This window comes from Diabrotica undecimpunctata, chromosome 6 (genome assembly GCF_040954645.1).
Source record: "Diabrotica undecimpunctata isolate CICGRU chromosome 6, icDiaUnde3, whole genome shotgun sequence".
Classification (NCBI taxonomy): Eukaryota; Metazoa; Arthropoda; class Insecta; order Coleoptera; family Chrysomelidae; genus Diabrotica; species Diabrotica undecimpunctata.
In genome coordinates, this window is record NC_092808.1 from 6,057,219 (window position 1) to 6,083,491 (window position 26,273).

General features: G+C 32.7%; 1 protein-coding gene and 2 long non-coding RNA genes across 7 annotated transcripts in view; 2 read left to right on the forward strand and 1 right to left on the reverse strand.

Moving 5' to 3' along the window:
* Schip1 (Schwannomin interacting protein 1) overlaps positions 1 to 26,273 on the forward strand; it is an 879,380-nt gene that overhangs the window by 612,256 nt on the left and 240,851 nt on the right. The gene's annotated exons all lie outside the window — the stretch shown is intronic.
* Positions 24,115 to 25,529, forward strand: LOC140444718 (uncharacterized). Of its 2 annotated transcripts, XR_011951326.1 has the most exons (4): positions 24,115 to 24,420; positions 24,481 to 24,692; positions 24,755 to 24,866; positions 24,948 to 25,529. It is a non-coding gene; the product is annotated as an uncharacterized lncRNA (long non-coding RNA). The 2 variants fall into 2 exon arrangements; XR_011951325.1 differs by having other exon boundaries at positions 24,115 to 24,692; positions 24,948 to 25,528.
* Positions 25,698 to 26,273, reverse strand: part of LOC140444719 (uncharacterized) — a 632-nt gene continuing 56 nt past the window's right edge. Inside the window, exons 1-2 of the long non-coding RNA XR_011951327.1 lie at positions 26,192 to 26,273; positions 25,698 to 26,131 (exon numbers count right to left, since the gene is read on the reverse strand). The exon at positions 26,192 to 26,273 is cut by the window's right edge and continues 56 nt beyond it. This is a non-coding gene — a long non-coding RNA (uncharacterized lncRNA). The remainder of the gene's footprint in view (positions 26,132 to 26,191) is intronic.

Here is a 26,273-nt window from a genome sequence, read left to right on the forward strand (position 1 = left end):
AGTTGCTGCTTGCCAAACTTTTCGAACCACCTTAATTTGTTTTGGAAAAAATGCTGTTGTATTCAATTCGGTCCATAAATTCTCACATAACATCAAATTCCTTTTGGAAAAAGTGAATCTTGCAGTTTACGCCCTCATTGCCTCTCCAAGCAAGTTCAAATGAGCAAAGGTGAAAAAACTTTTTTTGTGCTCCATCGAGGGTTTCCTCGTCGTAGCTTTTGATGATTTTTGATAGTTCTTTGGTGGAAAATGCTTTTGAACTGAGTTTTTTTTTTTCTTGAATACTTTAGCTGCCTTCGCTTGGTATCTCTAGCCAATCTGGCACATTTGAAAGATATATCTGTAAAAGGGTCGATTTTTATGCCGTACTCCGTAAAATATTTTTCTTGTACCATTTTCGATGTAGTATTCCACATTGACTTTACAGACGACTCTTTATAGTCTTCGCCATTGCCTTTTTTCATGTTAAAGGCATAATCCTCTAGAATTTTTACTAGTTCCGGTGTGGTAGTACATCTTTCAAGCGTAAAATTGCTCACCCGTAGGAACTCCGAAAATTTGGTCCAAATAGAGCTTCTGGACCTTTGCGTGTTCAATGGGACATTTTATAAAAACAATTTTCTGAGATATTCATCTGACTGGCATCCAAATCTTCATTTTTCGTCTGGATTCTTTATATATGTCCAAAATTGATTACGCCTTAATGATGTTTGTCAAACTGACAACAATAGAATTACCAGACACCTTCGTGACGAATCTGTCATAATTTTGACGCTGAGAAATCACGGACAGGAAGAAGATTAGTAAGTAGGAAACGTGGCGTTGCTATGACGTTTTATCAGTTAAAAATAGTCTAGTGAAATAGTAAAAAAGATCTGTTTTCAGTGGAAACAGTGATTTCGTAAATTGTAATTGAAATGTTTACTGTCGTTGAGCGGTTTTCTATATTTACTATGGTTTTATAACTAACATCCTAATAACTTAGATAATAAAATATTCAAAAGTATCATATCGTTGTTCTCCGTTCCATAATAAATTTGATAAATTATTCTACATCATTCCTTATAAATAATGTGTACCACAAATCCCCATCTAGGAGCTGCGCCTCTGCCTTAAAACAAAAATTTGTACGAAACACAAAAAATAACAAAATAACAAAAGCTTCGCCTTTTATATGAACCAGAAAACAATTTAATAAATTACCGTTACCTCACATCAAATTTATTCGTAGTAATATTTCTTTCTCGCTTTTCAAAATTATATAAAAATTGCGGGAAGCAGAGAAACAGTCCTTAATCAATATGACGGCATTCAGTAGACCTTCCTGTCTCGTCAAATAACCTCAAAAATGCACGAATAAGAAAAATAGGTCGCTTCAGCTTTTTCATAAAATGATATCGGCATATATACAGATACAGAGACGGGCGTGGACTCGTATAAATAAGAAAAAAAAATATTTTGGTGAATATTCAGATAACATGTTTATAGCATCGTTGGTATTATACTTTTCATCTCAGCTTCTTTAGAGCAAAACGATATTGTAGGTGCTGTAACTGTAGCACACCAGTTAGTCGGGACCCATATTGAATATTACAAATTAATCTACCTCATTACATATTACAAATTAATCCTCAATAAAAAAATTAGTGAAACACCATAAGCAGTATCATACTAAACATAACGAAAAGAAAAACATAATTCGATGAAGAATGCAAACAGATTCAGGAAAGAAATGAAGCACATAAAAATTACTCCGACTAACTAGAGAGATAAAACAGAATTTGAAAACAAAAGACGAAGAACAGATAAATAATGCAGACAAAAAGGGAAAGTACGAAACCCAACGAATATTAAACACAGAGAAAGTTCAAGAAAAACGAAACAAGCAAGGCATATCAATTTGTTAAAAATTTAAGACTACCCTGTGTAAAAATAAGAAGGGCCAATAATTAATAACACGGAGGAAATTAAGAGAACCTAACTTTTTTTTCCAAGTAAAGATTTACAATCTGTCCTATTTGGACAATAGTCAAATTTAATAATTCAAACAGAGAAATTAACACGAGCGAGGAATACCTGCCAGTACTGGTACCTTCCTTATTAAATTTAACTAAAATTAATATTAAAAAAAAATTTTTTCTTATGTTCTAAACAATTTACTTATGAAATTCTATCTGGTAAGTACAAGGGTTTGTGTCTCTTAAGTCTTGTCGCTTCCCTGCTGTTGCCCAGTAGGTTTACCGCACTAGAATTTGAGTGAATTTCTAAGCGCTTTAAATGCCTATCACTACACTTTTTTATTTCTTCGCGCACAACACTCACTGAGAGATCACGATGTATGACTTCATTAGGGACGTAGTATGGTGCATTAACAATCTGCCTAAGGACCTTCGATTGAAACCTCTGCAGGATTTTAATATTGGATTCGCTTGCACACCTCCATAGTTGAATGTCATAGGTTCAGATGGGTTTTAGAATTACTTTATACATTACTAATTTATTTTTAGTGATAGTTCAGATCTTCTTCCAAGTAGCCAGTAAATTTCTCTTGAAGTGATAAGTGTCACGTCCTGTGTCGAATGTCACGTCATTTAGGTCATTTCACGTGACATTTCACGTCCTGCGTCGACTGTCACATAAATGTCACGTCCTGCGTCGAATGTCACGTCATTCACGTCATTTCACGTCAAATGTCACGTTCTGTGTCGACTGTCACATAAATGTCACATCCTACGTCGAATGTCACGTTCTGTTAGGCGCTATACGGAAAAGAAAAAGAATTGACACTTAATATTGAACGTTGACAGAAGCCATACAGTTGGCTTCTTTGTGTACCACCACCGCTTTCATTTGACACACTATACGTCAAAATCAGGACAATAGCAACGAAGATACATTATAGCAATGCCGCCATCTTTTTTTTTGTGTTAACGTATTCGTTACTTCCTCCCTTTCCAACGAGCCCTCGTACGTCATGATCGGACCAATAGAGACGAAGATATAACGTAATGCCCATTTGGCATGCACCAATGCGCACGGCACATACTGCGTTCAACTCCATTTTTCATCTCCTTTCCAACGACACCTCACACGTCATCCTACGTTAAGCCGTTTAGCATTTACAACCGGGGGTTGTGATTTTAGGGGTTGCGATTTAGGGGTTGCGCCAGGAACCCTGTACTATATCTATTGGATCGCATTTTGTGGCAATTAATATAAGACTAATCCCGTAATCAGCTCATAACCAGGAGCTTTTTTTTTATTAGTATTAAGTGTTGCGTCAATAATTTGCCCTAGTATGGGCACTCCAAATATCTATGATTATTTTCCTCTTCCTCATGATAAAGCAAGATCCCCAGGAAATTACTAAACGTGAGAATGCAAAGGAAAATGCCTATTAAAAGACCAAAAAAGAGATGGGAGGAAAAAGTAAATGAGGATGCCAAAAACCTCTTAAAAATACTGAATGAAAAAAAAAACAGTAGTTTGGAGGAGGCCAAGGTCGGACTCGGGCTGTTGGGCTATTAGATGGATAAGACAATTAACATTATTACAAATTATTAAATAAATGCATTATATGTTTTGAAGCGTAAATATAAGATATTCAATTATGTACAACAAAAAGAAATAGATCGATTTGCCAATTTGAAGCTAATTGGTATGAGTACCATGTTCATCCTTCTCATTAGGTAACAGCAAGCATTATTTGTGTATTAATTAATATTTCTGTGTATTTTCAATAAAATATAAATTCAAATTGTGTGGGAGAACAATAATCTCCAACCAAATAATTCTATCTCAAAACAAATAAAAATATTTCCGCCGCATCGGTTACCTAAATAAATTCCTTGCCTGCATTGACTTATTTCTTAGAATGTTAATCTCCGCCCATATTGACCTTAAACCGGTAGATCCTTCAAAATGCATAGACAAGTATTTCGGAGTGGCTAGGGCTAGGGGAAGACAGTGAATTAGCGATCGTCGTAGGGCTTAGACCTATTTTTCAAGTTTCGGAGAGTTTTTCTCCACGTTCGCAATCGCAAGTTACGCAATATATCGGGAACCCGTAATGTGAAGTGTTATGGTGTTTTCGTTCGTAAACTGTAATTTTCTAATTAGGTTCCTTACGATTAGTTATTCACTCACAGTTTATAAGTTTCTATTTCTTGTCCTTTTTCAATTACAGTTCTAGCTAAACAAGTTATTGTTTTGTACAGCAAGTACAAACCGCTGAAAGAGACACTGTTAGCATACAAGACTCTCCCTGAAGGGATGTTGAAAACCGGCATCCCTCCAAATTGTTTGTTAAAAAAATAAATAAATAAAACGTCAAATAGTCTTAAGGGCATCGAACAAATTTCAAAAAAATTGACATGAGGATCTCTATGAAAACCAAAAATATCGATAATTGGTCTACGGGCAAAAAGACTTTGGAAACACTTATTTAAACGCATGCCAATAGATTATTTAGTAATCAAAATAAGTCTATTAGTTACGTGCAGATCTAAAGGATCTTTAAGCTGGTCTGTCAATATTTTTTTATAAAATGATGTGACTTTGTGGCATCTGATAATATAATTTTTCTTGATAAAAAACATATTTTTTGAGGCCGTCTCTGTGAGGCCTAAGGCTTATTTCCCAGTCACCGCCGTCATAAAAAGGAAGGGCTCCTTTTTTGCTTTTTATTCTTCCTCTTGACATCTTCTATACACCTCTTTCGGGAAAAATATGGATTTAATTGACTGTATGATGTAATAGGGAACAAAAGACCAGACGAACAAAAGGCAAACAGGTATAAAAAGAAAAGAAACAGCTTGCAAGTTTTTTTAGACAAAAAGACACGTATTTGGTGAGAGGTGTTAAAGGTTGACGACATTAGTTTTGGAGGCGGAATTGGATGTTCGACTTTAATTTTTTAAAACAAAAAAATGAGTCATTGGTTTTTTTTCAGAAAGTTGGAATAATAAAAAGAAATTAATTAATTAATTTTATTCTACTTTATTGTAGTATAATTTACATAGTCATTAATAATCGGAGTTGATTTTTTTATTATACATAATCGTGAGCAGGTGTACCAGACCCTACTATGCACAAAAACAAAGACATTTCATAAATAACCTACTAGTAATGTCTTCTTGATGTTATGCCTTCATGTTTACTGAATAATTATCAACATCATCATCAGCTCGACAATCCTTCGTGGGGCTTAGCTTGTTCTATGGTTCTACCATTCTTATCTGTTTCTTGCTTTGTTTTTACAGTTGGTAATCTTTATAGTTTTCAGAACTTGTTATACTTGTTTCATCTATCTAAAATTGAGTCTTTCTTTTGACATTCTCTAGACTGGCCTCTGCCTAATTATTTTCTTTGGTAAAACATTCTTTTGTATCGATTCGACGATGATGTCCTGTCCAGCGCAAACGTTTTTCAACGTTTTTTGACAATGTTTATGTATCTGTTTATATTTGTCTGTCCATTGTTATAATCGTCGGTAAGCATTATTTTTGATTTCTGTTGTGCTACGACATTCGTCATCAAACGACTAGATTGCAGTTGTTTTTACCTATTTTGTACACTCAGAGTTTGTTTAGCAGCTTCTTGTATGTTGCTTTTACACGTTTGCCATTGTTTATGTCCTGGTGTTTTTTCTGCTTTCTAGTTTTCTTTTATATTTTCTTTATAGTCTACATGTTTGGTGTTATTTTTTAAGTTTCCTCTTTCGTATTTTTCATTTTTTGGTCCCTTTTCTTTTTTAATAATTGAAATTCTGGATTTTAATTTCCACTAATTTGTGGTCCGAGTATGAATTGGTCCCTCGTCTGCTGCGTGCGTTTAATATATCTTGATTTGCTGATTGGTGTCTAAAGTCAATTATAACATGACCTATCATATTCACTGTGGCCCCGTCAGGGGATTTTCATGTTCTCTTATGGATGATTTTTTGCTCGTAGCATGTGCTGAACATGACCATATTTAGAGAAGTGGTTTATTAACCTAATGATGTTATCGTTGAATATTTCATGGAGACTGTGATTTCCTATATTTGGTAGGAATTTTTGCTCTTTTTACATTTTTACGTTGAGATTACCATGTGGTCCTCTAGTCCTAGACAACATTCTCTAGACTGACCCTTTTAAAAAAGTCCAATAGCTTCGGGAATGTATCGTCCATGTAGCTATTTGTCGGTGGATTTTCTTCTTCTAATGCAAAGAACCGCCCATTTGCAAGACTCACACTGTCATAGAATGTGCTCTGCTGTTTCTTTTTCGAGGTGACAGAATCTGCAGATTATCATCTAATAATCATATCAGCTTAAGTGCCTATTTGATAGAAATGGATAAAAACCCGTGATAAGTTTTACATTATTATTTATATAAATTTCATTGTTAAATTTAAACTAGTCTTAATTTATGCGAATTTCAAGATAGAAGATTTCAGAAGTAATGATTAGATTTTTAATATTATGGTCTTAAAGGTTTGTTACTAGAACAAAAGTTTCAGTAGGAGGAATACTATCAAAAAGATTTTTACGTCAAATAAAATTAATCTGAAGTTGTTGGGTAATAGACAATATTGTATTTTGTTAAATAATTCTATTGTGTTTTTACGGTAAATTTAGTTGAACATTTAGTTTGTTCTAAAATAATCTCTAACAGTTTTTTTTTTTGAAATTTTATATGACGGAGCTGTATAAAAAAACTGCAGGTCTTATTGGGTCATCAGGTTTGTCTAGTTTAATAAAAGAGTATAATTTAGAAGGCTGTGAATTCATGATGCTGAGGTGTATTTCTGTTCTATTGGATTTAATATTGATTTTGAATTTTTTGGTACTTTTGCGTCGGAAATTTGTTTATTGTTATAATATTCGACTTTTTAAAAATTCTATTGTTTTATTATTATATTCTATTTTATCTCTAGCAATAGTAGTGTTACCTTTGTCTGTTTTTGTAAACACTATATTGTTTTCTAATGACTTATTTTTAATTTAAATTGCTATTTGGTTCACTTTATTAAAGGACTTTTCAGTTTCGCTACACATATCAATATTAGATTTTGCAATGACCTTTTTTTCTATGTTGTTGGCAATTTTGTTTAAATTCTTACACCTTAAAAAACAATTTAATTTTTACGTTCACGAAACTTAAGAATTGCTTTTGATTTCATGATGCAAACATCAAGTATAAACATTTTGTGTAATGTTCAATACATATTAATTAAGAAACTTAAATACCACTATAGAATAGCCCCAAAACAATATTTAAAACCCGATTATAATAAAAATATAAAATAATCCTATACCTTTTTAAACCCCTTTCTCCACTCCCCAACTGCCGCAGACACACTCACACACATACAAGCAATGTTCTCGTTGCCTTCCCGAAAGAACGGGGGATTTAGGGGAGCAACATACGTGCAACGCTTCGAAAATGGCGGCCCAGTTTCCAGAAAACTTATAACACAAAAAATAACTAAATTTATACTAGTGTCTTCCGGAAAAGGTTAGGTGTTGTAAGGTCTGCGTTTTCGAGAAGGAAATGGCTCGTGATTCGTTATGGTATCTGCAGGGGTGATTGGGGTTTACAGTGAATGCTGTTTTCTTTTGTGGTGCTAACGTTTTTATCTAAACTAGCAACGTCAACGTTGTAGCGGGTATTAAAAATTTATCAATTTTGCTCCGTTTTGATAAAAGATACAAACATCTTCTTTTATTATAATAATAAAAGCTTTATAATAGAGTGCAAAATTAACCAAACACTCAGATTTGTTCTAAAAACTGGCGTTTAAAAAAGTTTAAGATGTTACCAATTGAGTATTTTATAATAAACAAAATTTAAAAGTCAAATTTATTACAAATCAAGAATGTTACACAGAAAAAACAATAAACAATCCAAAAAAATTGAAAATCTGTAAAGAAACTAAAATTATTTTTTTAAATATAAACATTTTTTTATGGAAAACGATATTTAGTAGAGTCTTTTACCTTCACAAGCCCTAATTACGGCTCTCATTCGATCAGGCATACTTCGGATTAAGGCAGCAAAGTCTGCTTAAGGGATTTGCTCCCATTCGTTACGTACTGCTTGCTCTAAATCATTCACGATTTCAAACTCACCATGATTACGTTGAATACGTCGTCCCAGAATATCCCATGCATGCTCTATTGGATTTAAGTCTGTACTCCTTGGGGGTCATGGTAATAAACTAATCCCAACTTCATCCAAGTAATCCCGTGGTATTCTTGCGATGTGCGGACGAGCATTATCTTGCATCAGACGAAAGTTTTCTCAAACAAATGGAGCAAATGGCACTACATGATCTTTTAAATATTGCTGACTATACCGTTGAGCGTTTAAATTGCTCCCTTGAATTATAACAAGTTCTATATGAGCCTCTAGGCCCACACCATTATACCACCTCCACCAAATTGAACTCTGGGAGTAAAACAACATTGCTGATAACGTTCACCAGCTCTTCTCCATATCCTACGCCGCCTATCTGATGAGTATCTGTTAAATCTTGATTTGTACGTGAAAAGTACAGCACTCCAATCGTCAACAACTCAATTAAGATGTTCGCGAGCGAAGTGTAAACGTTACCTCCGACGGTATGCTGTTAATAAAGGTCCCGTAACAGGTATTCTGGACCTTAATCCATATTTATTTAAGCATCTTTAAACGGTATAAATGGAAATTGTGTTTCTATCTTCTTCAAGTGCCATCTCCGCGGCGGAGGTCGGCAATCATCATAGCTATTCGAACTTTTGAGACGGCTGCTCTGAAAAGTTCATTTGATGTACATCCGTACCACTCTCTCAGGTTGCGCAGACATGACATTCTACGCCTCCCTATGCTTCTCTTTCCTTGGATCTTTCCCTGCATGATCAGTTGGAGCAAGGTGTATTTCTCTCCACGTGTAATATGTCCGAGATATTCCAATTTTTTTGTTTTTATTTAATTTAAAATTTCCATTTCTTTGTTCATCCTTCTCAGAACCTCTTTGTTTGTGACGTGTTCTGTCCATGATATGTTCAGAATTCTTCTGTACACCCACAGCTCAAATGATATCAGTTTTTTCATTGATGTAGCATTCAAGGTCTAAGATTCCATTCCATAAAATAAGGTCGAAAAAACATAGCACCTCGCCAACCTAACTCTTAGTTCCAGTTTTAAATCCCTGGTAGATAGAACTCTTCTCATTTTGTTGAAATTTGCTCTAGCCTTTTCTATTCTTATTTTTATCTCCTGATTGTAATCATTTGTGGAGTTAATCATTGTTCCCAGGTATGTATATTTGTCCACTTGTTCGACGTTGGTTTCGTTTATTAGAAGATTCTCGTTATTTCTTTGAGTTTTCGATATTCTCATAAATTTCGTCTTCTTGACATTCATTGTTAGACCATACTCTTTTCCATACTCTGCTATTCTGGTCACCAGTCTCTGAAGATCTTCAATGTTTTCGACTAAAATCACAGTGTTGTCCGCATATCTAATGTTGTTAATGGGAACTCCATTTACCTTTATTCCAGCTGTTTCACCCTCAAGAGCTTTTTTCAGGACCTCTTCGGAGTAGGCGTTGAAAAGAATTGGCGACAATACGCATCCCTGTCTTACTCCACATCTAATTTCAATTTCTTCTGACAGCTGTTCGTTAACACGTACTTTTGCTCGCTGTTTATAGTATAAATTTGATATGATCCTGAGGTCGTTGTAGTCAATCTTCTTTGATTTCAGGACATTCATTAAATGTTTATGTCGTACTTTATCGAATGCTTTATTATAGTCAATAAAACATGCGTATATATCTTGATTGACGTCCAGGCATTTTTGTATTAGTATATTAAGTGAAAAAAGAGCTTCACGTGTTCCTAGGCCTTTGCGGAAACCAAATTGTGTATTATTAACGTCTATGTCCAGTTTGTGATATATTCGGTTATGGATGACTTTAAGATTCTATAGACATCATTTAATCGTTGAATAAGTACTGGTGCTGATGCTGATGTATAATCGGGTAACGCTTGTAACCTAAGAAAGCGATCTTCGACTTGACTTGTGGTTCTTTGTCTACCTTGACCTGGCCTCTGGTGTATTGTCCTGTTTCCCGAAATCTTTGTGTTGCATCAAACAGGAAAATTCCTAAAGCATTTGGGATGTAATTAATGCTCCACCCATCATCCATGTGTCATAATTTTTTATGCAAGTTTTAAACAGGAGACTTATAATCAGGTACAGTACCATAATCAACTCAAATTAATACTAAGCCACTATTTCACATTAATAACAAAACGTATGTGTTGTTGTTCCCACAAAACATCTAAATAGGTTCAAACGAGAAAAAAAACGTTATCGCTAATAAGGCTTAATTAAACATGTTTTGATCTAAACACCAACAAAAAACAAAAAAATCTGAGTATCCGGTTAATTTTTAGTTTATTTGAATAGGTTAATTTTAATAGGTTTTTTAGATCTTCCAAGCCTTGGTTCCGTAGTTATTACAGCGTGTTTAATAACTTAATTTAGTAAGTTATTTATAGTAGATTAGAATAATAAACAAACCCTTCCCCTAGGCGCATTTCTTGGTTTTCCAGGAGCACTTTGTGAGACTCGAAGTAAAAAGAAGCGAACCATCTACGCCAAATTTATATTGGATCAAAAAACTAAACAACACGTTCCCAATAATTTTTAAAAATCTATCGAACCACATCAAATACTACCTCCCACACCTACGTACTGGGGTGAGGCAGGGGGCAACTTTGGCATCTTAAATGGGAACCCTCATTTTTATTGCAAATTTGAATTTCTATGTTAACTTTTATTCGGGACATTTTTTCAAATTGTTAATAGATGTCGCTATAATTGGAAAAATACAATGTATCCCGATATCCTGGTAAAATGACGAACACGGTCTAATATCCAGAGAAATTCACTATTATTGAAAACCCAAAAAAACAGATATTTATTATTTTTCAAAAATTTATCGAATTTCGACACCAAACACGAGACTCCTTACAACAACCCCCTAAGTGTAAAGCCAGAGGCAACTTTGAAATTTAAATAGAAACCTCCGTTTTTTATTGCGGATTCTACATAAACAAAGTGTATTCAGTACCATAAAAATACCCATAGCATTTCCTCTTCTATGTGGGGTACAGGTACGATTATTGCCTTAACGCTTTTTTAACTATAATACCATGCATTATTCCATCGCTAACTTTTATTTTAGCCTTAGTATGGAGATATAGATTTTTAATTGATTTAATTATCGTAATATTTATAACGGTTTCTTCAAGTACCTTTCAGAGCTTTTGGTACGGAACGCTTTCGTATGCCTTTTTAAGTCCACATAAAGCAAATGAACTTCCTGATCAAACGCTGTTATCTTCTCCACTATTTGGGTTACACAGAAAAGGTGGTCTATCGTGGACCTTCCTGTTGTCCTGTGTCCTAAAGCTTGGCTGTTCTTCGGCTTCCATATCTCCTTCTTCTTCTTCTTTTTATATAGACATGACTCTGTCTGTTTTTCATTGTGCCTCCAGTAAGTTGTCGTTTCATCGCTTTCGTGATCTTCCTACTGATCGTCTTCCTATTGGGGAACCGTCTCTTGCCGTCTTTACTACTCTATTTGTTGTCATTCGGCTTATATGATCGATCCATTCTACTCTTCTATTTCTTACCCAGTTCTTGATGTTCTTCACCTTACATCTACGTCGTATATTTGTACTTCTAGCTTTGTCTCATAGTGTCTCTGCTATTTCTAACATCCTTTTTGTCCTCTCTGTGGGTCTTATTAATGCCGCGTATGTCATTATTGGTCTGATGACTGTTTTGTAAATTCTTCCTTTCGTTTCTTTCCCGATATTATTATTTCTCCATATTGTTTCATTCAGGCAGTCTGCGGCTCTGTTTGCTCTATTTACTTGATCTTCCACTTCAGTTCTGTGCCTTCCGTAGCTAGATAATGTGATGACTAGATATTTAAACTCCATCACTTGTTCTATTATCTGACCTTATAGCTCCAATTTACATCTTAGTAAATTTGTTGTTGTAACCATGCATTTTGTCTTTTTTGAGTTAATGAACATGTTAAATTTTCTGGCGGTTATATTAAATTTCTGCATCATACGTTGTAAATCATCTTTACTTTGAGAGAGTAGTATTTCGTCGTTTGCATAGCAGAATATTTTAAGTTGTTTTTCTCTCATTTTGTATCCTTTTTTAGTTCTTAATTTTTTATTAATTAATATTTAAATGGGAATAAGCCACAATTAAAGGTTAAAATACATTTATTGACGTTTCAATTTCCACTTCGGAAATCGTTCTCAAAATACAAACATTAGTAAATTAAACAAATTTTGTTTTTGTTACTTAGTGAAAAATTCTTCTAATAATTTAATTTTATCTGACTCATCTATATTGACAATTCAGACATACATTATACATTTTAAAGTAGACGACTTTAAAATGATATTGCCAATATTGTTGAGTTGCGTTCCTGGGACGACTTTACTTATAAGATAGTTCATTCGATTACATGAAATCAACTTTAACGTGAGAATATCCGTCAGAAAAAATCATAACATGTAATTCGTCTTTACAAAGACAAATACATGCCATGATGACAGTAAAATTCTCCCGTTAGTGATTCCATAGTAAATTATGAGGGAAAAAACCAGGAAAAAACCTCATAATACTATCCCGACATGGTAAGTATTTGATCTTGCATTTAGTTTACCTTCAATAAATACCAAATTCCGATTTTATATGTTTGTTATTTAAAAAATATAAATGATGTATTCTCTATATGTTACTGACTTACCAATACTGGTATTTTCCTTTTAATAACTTCCTCTTTCAATATGGGTAACCAGATCCTACTACATTCTGCCGAGGAATTCGCGACGCAATTGGTCTCATTTAGCATAATTAGAGCCGCTTCTTTGATTTTTCTCTTTTTACCATCAGTTTCTTTTAGGACTATATTTGAATCATTCCATTGAACCCTATGTTCATTATCCCATGCATGTTTACATATTTGAGATCTATCAAATTCTCTATTTTTAATATAGGATTGATGTTCACTTATTCTAACATTTAATGGCCTTGATGTTTCACCTAAATAAAACTGATCGCATTCACAAGGTATTTTATAAATGCAATTCTTTGTCCTTTCTTGTTCATTGTTAGGTTTGGTTTTGGACAAAATAGATCTCAACGTGTTTGTTGTTTTGAATGTTGTTGAAATGTTGAATTTATTTCCTATCCTTTTAAGCTTTTCCGATAATCCTTTTATGTATGGTATTGTTATTTTCCTCGTATTATTCCTTGTATATGCTGTAGGATCTCGTTCTAATTCTATTCTAATCAAGGCCATTAAATGTTAGAATAAGTGAACATCAATCCTATATTAAAAATAGAGAATTTGATAGATCTCAAATATGTAAACATGCATCGGATAATGAACATAGGGTTCAATGGAATGATTCAAATATAGTCCTAAAAGAAACTGATGGTAAAAAGAGAAAAATCAAAGAAGCGGCTCTAATTATGCTAAATGAGACCAATTGCGTCGCGAATTCCTCGGCAGAATGTAGTAGGATCTGGTTACCCATATTGAAAGAGGAAGTTATTAAAAGGAAAATACCAGTATTGGTAAGTCAGTAACATATAGAGAATACATCATTTATATTTTTTAAATAACAAACATATAAAATCGGAATTTGGTATTTATTGAAGGTAAACTAAATGCAAGATCAAATACTTACCATGTCGGGATAGTATTATGAGGTTTTTTCCTGGTTTTTTCCCTCATAATTTACTATGGAATCACTAACGGGAGAATTTTACTGTCATCATGGCATGTATTTGTCTTTGTAAAGACGAATTACATGTTATGATTTTTTCTGACGGATATTCTCACGTTAAAGTTGATTTCATGTAATCGAATGAACTATCTTATAAGTAAAGTCGTCCCAGGAACGCAACTCAACAATATTGGCAATATCATTTTAAAGTCGTCTACTTTAAAATGTATAATGTATGTCTGAATTGTCAATATAGATGAGTCAGATAAAATTAAATTATTAGAAGAATTTTTCACTAAGTAACAAAAACAAAATTTGTTTAATTTACTAATGTTTGTATTTTGAGAACGATTTCCGAAGTGGAAATTGAAACGTCAATAAATGTATTTTAACCTTTAATTGTGGCTTATTCCCATTTAAATATTAATTAATTTAAAATGCCACAAGAAAATAGCTTCAGAACAATATTAATTTTTTATTATTTCATCCATCATCAGGTTGAACAATAGAGGACTCAGGGAATTTTCCTGTCTTTCATTATTTCATTCCATTGCCAGCTTCAATAGGGTCGGTTAGTTCTTCTACTTTTACTTTTATTGTGTTGTTTCGGTAGATATTTTTGATTGTTTTGATTATTCCTAGAGGTATGTCTCTTGTGTACAGTAAGTGGATAACGTCTTTTAATTTGACCCGGTCAAATACCTTATTAAGGTCCATGAAAAATAGATATGTCCTATCTTCCGATCACAAATTAACCCGACTTTTAAGGATCTTTCCATATATTCTGCTGATTGTGGTAGTAACCGAGATACTGCGGTAGTTATCGCAGTCACTTCTGATGGTTTGTCGAAATTATCCACACTCTTCAGATAGTTTTCACCATTCTTCTATATGCATTTCATGATTTTACAATCAACAGAAGACTTTGCGACACATAAGGCAAAAGAAACGAACTGTCTATTTGGAAATTATTATCAAATATCATACCAGTGTACGCTTTTATCGACCTCTATATAAGAAAACATGAAGTCAAAAGACTTCTCATCGGTGGCGATTTAAGTAAACTGCAAAATCCGAGCTTGCTAAAAGCTACAAGACGATATTGGGAATACCTTTATTTCTAACACAAAGCAATATCACTGTTTGACAGTTAATTTTTTTCTAATAATGTTTTTTATTAAAATACTATAATGGTTTTCATTATAAAGGACGTTTACATTGCGGTTTCCAAACCAATTTTTGTGGTCTGTCTGTATGAGAGGCCGCTTTGTCCTGCTGAAAAATATAATTGTCGCCAACATTTAATTTCACAATGCTGTTTCGAAGTAATTGTTGAAATATTGTCGCAGTATATGGGGTACCCTCAATAAATTCGAAACATCCTAACCCTGAAACTGCCATGCATTCGCAAATCATTACTCGTTTAGGAAATTTTACGGTTCGTTTCAAACAGTCCTTGTGTAAACCCTTATGATTAGTGCGAATAACTCGTTTGCGCTAATCACCAACACGTACATCGGATTTTGATTCTTCATTAAAAATTACTCCATTGTTATCTAGAATTAATCCAGATTTATGTATTAACATGAGACAGGATTCTCTTGACAAATTTAATCCAATTTAATGATTTTATTTAGCTGTAAGTCCTCTTAGAGTATTTTTTCGATCTTTTTTGCAAACTTTTACTAACATTCTCCTATTCCTATCAGAAAATAGTTTCAGACGATCCGGACTTTTACCTTTTTTATCTAAGATACTTCTTGTTTGCTCATAATACTTAATTATATTCCACACTGTAGTTTTAGGAAAATTAAGTTTGTTAGCCACTTTACGGATTGTTGTCTTGCGGCAATAATTATTGTGAGTATTTTCTAGAGGTTCTTTTCATAAGTTATTTACTCAGACTCACTCTTCGTTTGTTCAAATATCCTTTTAGATATTTTCGTATTCCTTTCGTTTCCGCAATTCCTTTAGTCTTTGGTTGCGCATAACCAAAGAAATTTAAACATATCCTTTAGGAATGTTTTTATTCAGGTCCAGATTTAAGAGTAACTCAACCCTTTACCTACCGTTATCCATAACTGACCAGGAAGCAGCCGAGCGCAGAGTTTAATAAAGGTTGAGTGCAAGCATGAAGGAAGAATGTCCTTGTGCTCGGAAACAACCCTTGTTAAGGGCGCAATTTATAGGGCCATTAGGTTTCGAGAGTAGACGTAATTCGGTCGGTGCATGATAGCCACGTGACCTCGTATTTAATTTCGGACATTTTCGAGGTTACACTAAAAAAAATTTCATCGAGAACGATTTTTAATTGTTAGTTAAAATAATGAAATGAATAATAGGATTTGTAAGAGTAAAAATCAAGGATTAGAAATATATGATATTCCTACTGTCTCCAAATTTGTAGAAAACCTAACAAACATAGCTACATAGGAAAGGGTAAAAATGGACTGCCGTTTCATTATTGTAGAAGATAATAAAAATTCTAAAGAGGACAATAAAAATCTTAAGGAAAGAAAGGGTAATAATAAAGGGCGCAGGCCCCAAATATGTACTATGGATCGTACAATAAGAAATGTGATAAACTGTACGATGTTAGGGAAAGCTGGCAATATCTGGGAATTACCATATTATGTGCTGTTAGTGATTCTGGTTCCTACGTCCTCTAATGATCATTTACACTAGAAAACTGTAATCTCCACATTTAGAAAGAGATCATCAAACCGCATGTATTTATGCATATTCAGACAACGCATGGCAAACGATTTGTTGTTCTTGAAATGGCTTAAGCATTTCCAGAACTATGTAAAATCAACTGAGATCGATCCAGCTTTGGTAGTATTAGATAATCATTCAAACCATTGATATTATTGAATGTTTATAATTTCTGCAAAAAAATTATATTGTGCTCCTCACAATACCACTTCATACGTCAAATCACCCTCAGCCCCTAGATTTGAGCTTTTTTGGGCCTCTTAAAAAAGTTGTTTGCCATTTATGATTCTCATATGATTTCGACTGCACATAAGAAGAAAAATGGAATATTAGGTTTTAGACAAACTTCCAAAACTTTTTAAAATGTAATTACTATTTAAATGGGAATAAGCCACAATTAAAGGTTTAAGTAAGTTTATTGACGTTTCAATTTCCACTTCGGAAATCGTTCTCAAAATATAAACATTAGTAAATTCTATATTTTAAAACAGTTTCTACACAGCCAAAAATACTCCTAAATCGATATAGTTGAATATTTTGCCAGTTTTCATTATTAAATGCAATTATCATTAAAGCTTTCGATCAAAAATCAAATAATTGTTAAGATGTAGTATCCAAATTAATAAACAAATTAATAAACAATCAAAGGAAAGACTGTTAAGATTTGATTTCACGTACAGTGCGTCTGTATATCCACTTATACGATTTCATCCTAAAAGGAATCTTCGGAGCGGCTATTTACAAACGCTCTGAACGTGAAAACAATCTTTCCTGTTGTAGTAGAAGCAACACTAAAATGGCTTCGATATGGACGCATAGCAATGATAATAAATCCGGAAACTAATTGTCGACACCAAATTCAGATTTCTGCTTCAATCTGTGCCTTCTAAGAATTGTAAGGCAAAACAGACGTTGATAAAGATGTAATTAGAGACATGGGGAATCTAAAATTGCATTCCATAACATATCTCCTCACTTAAGCAAAAATCCTTAGCGAATTGGTTTCTAGTACTCATAAAGAGTATACCGAAATAAAAGGAAAGACAGTTAAGATTTGATTTCACGTACACTGCGTCCGTATAGTTCGTCCCAAACCCTTCTTTCAGTGCGTCATAGTTGATCGAATTCTCTCTAACGCATTAAGCTAGAAGTGACAGAAAAAAACGTAAGTCTGTGATTATTCTACATAGAACTTAGAAAATTATGTATCGTTTACGGGTATTTGTGTATTAAAGCGGATTCTACTTACGGATGTATAATTGGTTGGAGTTTATAATACGCTAAATAGATATCCATATCCAATAAATGATGCGCATAAATTTAATTTGACGCAGAAGGTCTCGATGTTGACAGTACTTTCATGTCAACTGATAAAATGATAACTGTCATTCCAGGTTAGTATTTTCAGACATTTTACAGGGAAAATTTAATTTTGTATTTATTGTCATAAAAATATTTTAAATATGCCGAGATATACCGAGGAGGAACAAAGACTAATATTAAAATTATTAAATTATTTTCAATTTTAAAAAGAGGCTGGGAGAACTTTATTACCAGTTTCTGGCGTTCCTTAACCAATAACTATGAACATGTTATTAGAACTCGCGTATACAGAATGTTTAGTGAAGGTTTGTATCAAAATACAATTTGCCATAACCTACTGAAATATCACTAGTGTCTTTAAATTTTTTCTTGTTAATTTTAGGCCAATATGTTACCCTTCATACCAAAAATACCAAATTCAAGTTGGACTAAACACTCTTTAGTAGAATGTTTAAAAGTGAGACATATACGTGTTTCAACAACCATGATGAAACTTGAATTATTGGGGATGATAAATCTTAGCTAATTAAGCACTTTCCTTGGAATGTATAGAATAGGAATTATGATAAACTGCCGTTCCAATATAATGCACAATAAAAATTTATATACAGGACGAAACCTTTAATATGTAAATTAAAAATTTTACCTTTAATATTAAAAAACAATTTTGAATTGTTAAAGTTTTTATTTTATATTAAAAAAATAATAATCTTTTTACATTTAATAGATTACGATTCTGAAACTGTCAGATTTAACTAAAATGTCATGCAATAATTCTCGACATTCTTAAAATCCTATATGACGTCAAAATTAGTGACGCACTGAAAGAAGGGTTTGGGGCAGACTGTATATCCTATTTGATTTCACGTACAGTGCGTCTGTATATTTAGTGTTGCTTCTACTACGCCAGGAAAGATTGTTTACACGTTCAGAGCGTTTGTAAATAGCCGTTCCGAAGATTCCTTTTAGGATAAAATACGTATAAGCGGATATACAGACGCACTGTCCGTGAAATCAAATCTTAACTGCCTTTCCTTTTATTTCGGTATACTCTTTATGAGTACTAGAGAAACCAATTCGCTAAGGATTTTTGATTAAGTGAGAAGATATGTTGTGGAATGCAATTTTAGATTCACCATGTCTCTAATTACATCTTTATCAACGTCTGTTTGGCCTTGCAATTCTTAGAAGGTACAGAATAAAGCAGAAATCTGAATTTGGTTTTGACAATTAGTTTCCGGATTTAATATCTTCTTCTTAAAGTTCCATCTCCTATCGGAGGTTGGATATCATAACGGCTATGGTCACTTTGTTGGCTGCTGCTCTGAAAAGTTGTAGTGAACTACAGTTAAACCATTCTCTAAGGTTCTTCAGCCAGGAGATGCGTCTTCTTCCTATGCTTCTTCTTTCTTGGATCCTTCCTTGCATAATAATTCTCAGCAGCTCATATTTTTCTCCTCTGGTCATGTGACCCAAATACTCTAGTTTTCTTCTTTTTATGCTGTTCATAATTTCTAACTCCTTATTTAGACGTCGTAGTACCTCAGCATTGGTAATCCTTTGAACCCACTGAATTTTTAATATTCTTCTGTAACACCACATTTCGAACGCTTCTATTTTTCTTATGTGTTGTTTCTTCAATGTCCAAGCTTCCATTCCGTATAGTAAGATAGAAAATATGTAACATCTTAGAGCCCTCAATCTGAGGTGCAACTGAAGGTCTCTGTTGGTAAGCATTGTCTTCATTTTCACAAATACTTGCCTTGCAGTTTCAATTCGGACTTTGATTTTTCTGCTTTGGTCATTTTTGTCATCAACCCAGGTTCCCAGATATTTGTATGTCTCTACTTTTTCTATTTGGGTTTGCTCTATCATTAATCTTTCATTTCCATGTTGCGTTTTTGAGACAATCATAAATTTAGTTTTTCTCTTATTTATTTTTAGTCCGTATCTAATGCAATAATCGTTAATTCTATTTACCAACTCTTGTAGCGATTTCAGGGTGTCTGCCATTTAATGGATTTAATATACAATCAGTTTTAGTCTATGGCAAAATTATTACTTCATAAAAATCGTTTTAAATTCCGCACGTTGTGTCCTTATTACAAAACAATAAAATTTTTTAGTATATTTTCCTTTTCCAGATATATATTACTTCGAACGTAAAGCCGTTACATTTTTCAAATTTGAACTATTTTAACAGTGTAGCCACATGGTATTTAATTTCGGAACTTTTGAGGTTAACTTAACAATGATATGAACTCGCAGCCAGCCTATTCTAGGGATTTATTTATGAACCCGAAAGTAAGTCTATTACTCTTGAGGACATACATCCTTTTTAAATTTGATTTTCACGCTTATTTTATGACCAATTTTCCTCGAAACTTTCCCGAAATTGACATTTATTTCAATTTATTATCCCACACAAAGTATTTACTGCGTCACAACAAAATATACAAGTGTACTATATGGGGATATTTGGGGATTAGGGCAACGGAACACAGAAAATGTTCTTTAAAATAGATAGAGCTTAAATGTTGTTTAAAATAGAGATAGTGCTTTTAAAATTAGACTTTTTCAAACTTACTTTTTTGAAACCGGCTTAAAAATAATACACTCATGGTTTGGAACAATATCGAATATTTTGGAATTACCCAATTTTTTTTGTAGTCACTATTATTTCAAAATAATTTTAGATTACTGATTATATTCATATAGTAGGCTGATGTACTTAACTGGTTTGATATATTTTGACGTTTATTTTGACGTTTATTCAGCGTTTAGTGTCATTCGTAAATTTTATCATCAAAAACCTTCACGTATAGGAAAAATCATACTAATTCGGTTATTTTTAGTTTAATTTATTAAGTTTAATTAAATATTGTTTTGATTTAACTAAGTTTAAAACAAGTATGTCACCAATTCGACACTGCGATGAAGCCCAAGTAGCACAGATCGTAATTTTGTACGAGGAAGGATATGCACAAAAAGATAGGTATAAAAAGGTACCGTGAAACAGGAAATTTTGTACGAAGGCCTGGTCAAGGACGCCCAAGTTGCGCAGCCGCACTTGATGACCGTTTTTTGGTTCTTATTCTACACGAAATCGTTCATTGGCATCGATGCACCTTAGATATGAGCTATTAAATGTTAGACAAGTTAATGTTTCACGTCTTCTTCAAAATCATGAAAAAATCATGAAGCTCGTCGTTTAGAATTTGTGGAAGAGCTGTCTCTGACGATCGCCTTTTAGGGTGAAATACGTATAAGCGGATATACAGACGAACTATGGGTACGTGAAATCAAATCTTAACTGTATTTTTGCTTTTTATTCCGGTTTACTCTTTATGAGTACTAGTAACCAATTCGCTAAGGATTTTTGCTTAGTTGAGGAGATATGTTGTGGAATGCAATTTTAGATTCCCCATGTCTCTAATAATATTTTTATCAACGTCTGTTTTGCCTTGCAATTCTTAGAAGGCAAAGATTAAAGCATAAATCTGAATTTGGTTTCGAAAATTTGTTTACGGATTTAGTCTTTTAGTTTAGGGGCAAAAAGGGATTTCGTGGCCTACTGGGTATATGAGATTTATCTAAAGAGACATTACTAGAGACCACTGGAAAAAACAGGTCGAGTTTTATGCCCAAAACTAATGAAATTGGTCACTAAAGATAAATATGTAAAAGACAAGTATGGATAAATTACTTGATATTGAAATAAAAATCAGTTAATATTACACAAATTATCCTATCTAATCTAACCTATCAATGTTTAAAAATTTGTCGTAGCCCCAATTGTTTACCGCCCTAGTCTAATTAAAAAACTAATATCTCGATATTTTCTAGCTATCGTATAACGCTGTTGGTTTGAGTAATACTCCAATTTCAGGGGATTAAGTGATAAAATATGTCGTCTATAAAGCACATAAAGCACCAATTTGCATATAACGAGGCCTTGTTAGAAATATATAACAGTTTGCTTTACTTTTCAGTAATAACTGTTTATTTATGGATACAGAATCGCGAGTATTAATTGAAGATATTTTCCTAAATCAGGAATTTATTGGGGCTTTGCTAATTGCGAATGAGGCTCGAAAATTGTCAAGAAGGGAGATGAAAAAACGAGGGAAAAAAATTGACGAATTAAACCTTGACAGTGACCCGTGTGGACATACGGTGTCAATTTATTACCATCCTTAGTCTTGAAAAAACATTTGAGCTGTCTAAACTTTGGACACTTCAGTTTTTGTTGTTGTATTAAGTCAAAAAAATATAATTCAAGCGTATCTCTTAGATATAAAATCACTATTCGGTGTGGCTGGTTGTTTGTCCATACATATTAGGGACTTATAAAGGACGTATTGATTAATAAACAATAAAAAAAACATTTAAATGCCTTTATATATGTATATGCAAACAATTTTTTCATTATATGTTTTAAATAGTTAATCTATTGAAGAGAGGACTTAGTAGAGAGTTGATCGAAGCGTCTAATAATACAGTTCCCATGTTGTTTATGATAATAACTATGACAATATTTGATATGGTTAACAATACAATGTTTATTACAATTAAATTGTGGTTTAATCTCACATAAATAATATTTAGCATAAATATATTAGTTTGAGAAAGGGGACGGGCAGTCCTACATTCAGCAGATTCGTCGGTAGTCCATCATTCCAGACTTTTCCCGAATAGCCGAAGACAAGAAAGATAACCAGTACGATATGTTTTTTCATTATTGTGTAATATTGGTGATAATTTCCGTCAATCCTGTTGACGTGGAGTGACATTATTTTGATATGATATTGATTTTTGCTGTGAATTTTACCAGTTTTTCCTTTAGGATCCTCTCATATATTTTTTAAGAATATTAAGTTGTAAAATTGGTCTGTACAGGACAATAGTTTTGTCTTGTTTTGGGAGCACGATGATGTTGGTTACTTTCCACATCTAGAAACCTGATGTTGGTTTGGAAAAAAGAAGAGTTACCATTTTTCGTCAGGTTGAGTGTGATGTTAGCCGTGAATTGTTTCATACAGTTCTTGAGGATTTTGTCAGGTGCTATTAACTGGTAGATAAAATTATGATATTCAATTAGTAGATGCATATTATAGTTTATTATTATAAATGCATAATGAGTGTAATGTCTTGGTTTTCCTGTAGATAGAGGTGATTTCCGAAAATTCCTTGAATTGATTTGTCAATGCTTCAAGACATGACCAAGTTTGGTGTCGCTTCGTGTTCAAGATTTGGGTATTCATAACAAGGTGACAGGTATTTGATTATTTTCGTTTAATTAGAATTTTCAATTTATGCAGAATGCTGCGCCGTGTTACTCCAAGCTGCTAATAGTCACATTCCTCGGATTGGATCTTCCTATTTTTCGATTTTTTGTTGGATTGATGCTATGAGGTGTTGTGGGATAGCAGGTTTGATTAATTCACTTTGACTTTGTTTAATTTATTAGTTTTTGTTTATCATAGATACCTCTCTCGATCTAGATTTGAGTATTTTTCTTTTTTTTTAATATTTTTTAGGTGAATTATATTTAGAAGTGCTAGTACTAGTTTCGTAAAAATCCGCCAACATCGGCTGTTGTGTCAGAAAACATGAATGCTGTGTGTGAACTTATAAATATCATCATGTGAATTGTCTGGTGCTCTAGGCATTCTTAAACATGAATTCTACTCACGTGTATTTAATTTTGCTATACAAATTTTTTTTGCTATACAGACTCATCCTTAAGCTTTATTTAGCATTTTTTGTTTCTTATTATCAAAAATATCAATTTAAACTGGGTTAAGGAGTTTGTCTGTTCGTTAGAACTCTGCACCACCTTACTTAACAATTTTAATTTGCAAGAATTATTTTGTTTAAGAAAATTGAATTATAAGATCCACTTTAAAGTAATTTCTAATTACTGAAAACCCCTCTTAATATTATCCTTCTTTCATCTTTGCTGTAGTATTTAATCCAATTATATCGGAGATCCTCTTTCTTTGATAAATAAAAGTAAAGATGGCAGAGGTGGATTGAAAATATTGTGTTTGGACAAATGTAGATCTTTAGGATATAAAAAATACAAAACCTACTTAATGAAAATTTGCTTAAAAGGATTCTACAGAGAGTACCAATATTCGCATATCAATTTGTACATTGACTGACGACTGGTATCATTAGTAAAAAAAAATATGCTTAGAGTAAAAATTTACAAATAAAATTTAATAAAACTCGGTCAATCCATTTCTTAGGAATATGGCAACTAAGCCCCGTATTTATAGTCGGTACTCAAGCTCGTGCTTGAGCACGTGCTCCGCCAAGTCGAACTTACGTCAAAGTCATGCTCAAGTATTTGTTGTGTTCTATAAACGATACTTCGGGTATTCTCGTACAAGATTGATCTCAAGCACGAAAATTAGGGATTTTAAGTAAATTTGATTGGTAACATCCAACAAAAAGAAGATTCTGTCAATTATTATCATTGTCACTAAACGATTTTTAGCGCCAAATTTAACTTTATTGAAGAAGAGGCATGTTGTGTATTAAAAAAAATTAATTTTTAATAAATTATTTTAAGATATGTAATATATTATAAAAAATATGCATTCGAGGGAATAAATTTCAGTTATGTGCATTTTTAGATGAGCGGAAATTGTACTAAATATGCAGTTTATTCAACAAAAGGAAAGGTGTTTATAATCCAGCTGGTAAAGAAAATAATACTGTAGAGAATAAAAGGATCGACGGTGCTTCCTTAATGAAAAAATAAGGGTTGTGAGTACAAATACAGCCTATTATATAACTGCCAGCCTGAGGCAGATATATTAAGGACTTCAGAACAGCTACGAAAAATGTAAAACAAATTGAAACAGAGGTAAAATACTTTTAATTATTTAAGCAAAGTTTTTGTCGTAGAAAATGCAGAGAAACAACAGCATGCTGGCTACAGGTGATGACCCTTTGAAAAAACCAAAGCCTGATGTAGTGCTGGAGTTTGTGAAAGTTGCTGTTCCCGACATATAGATATGTAAGCATCGACTGTCCCTGGGACAGCACAGTATTTGGAAGAGGTAAATTTACTATATACTCACACTTAGTATAATTGCAGGACAAAAGGATGCCCACCAGCTAGGAGGACATGTTAGTGTAATTACAGTAACATCAGAAGTATCTGACTTCCTCCATTGCTTTTCCAGTTCAAAATAAAGAGTTGTTATGTATGATAATTTTGATAAATCTTACCTGTACATTTAATAATAATTTCAAGTAATACTTGTAATATGACACCTGTTGTTCCTAGAGAATGTCAATGTTCTTCAAATGGTAAGTAATCTTAAATGTACTTATGGCAATATGTAATAATAATAAACACTACTAGGTACCAATGAAGTAATGGCTATTATAATAGCAAATAAAAAACATTTGCCAAAAAAAGGTTTGAATTATTCCAAAGGTTAATAGTAATCCATAGTTATGGATTTTTAAAACAATCATTTATATATAACTATTCTTATTTTGTACTTAATGTATGTATTATATTGAAAACTGTTAAAAATTCTAAATGTAAATACTAGTTGTGTGTATATTTTTTGGTCATTTTATTTAATGTATACTATGGTGGTTGTAAAGCGATTATTATATTATTTTATATTTAACAAGCATGATATTCGATTTTTTAGTTTTATAAATTGTTACTTTCAAATTTACTTATCGTGAAGGTTTATAAATATATTTTTAAATAAAGAATATTAATATTTTAAATGTGTAATTAATTTTAAATTTGATAAGGAAAGGTTTTATGTAAGGAATAAACACTTATTTAAAAGGAGGGAGACAACTTGAAATCAATAAAGATATACTTGCTTAAAAGATATACTTGAGTATAGTATAACTCTCATTTATTTTAAATTACATATAAAAAATACATTTTGACAAATAAAATAAAAAAGAATTACATTTAACATAATATAAGTATTCAATAATATATTCACATTCTCATGCATAACATTGTTGAATAAAAGTCTCCTAAAATTTAAACCTTGTTCCACATCATTAACATTTCTATTTACTGGCACATCAGTATTTTCTAGAAAATCATCATCACTATCAATATTTTCCTGTAAAGATATATTGCAGAGTACTACTGTAGCACTTATTATTGCAAGATATGTATTTAATTTCATTTGTAGGCCTCATTGCAGACAGGGAAACCATATTTTCCAGGTTCTAAATAGCCTTTTGGTAACATTTCTTACATGTGTGCACTATTATATCTATTTTGTTGATCATTAGCTAAAAATATATCTCTATCAAATAACCTATTTTTTTGTTTAGCCTATTATCAACAAATACCTTGCTTTAATACTGGAGTAAGTAGATAGTGCCTGTGCTGCATGCATATTCACTATTCATAATAATTCACCTATTAATAATA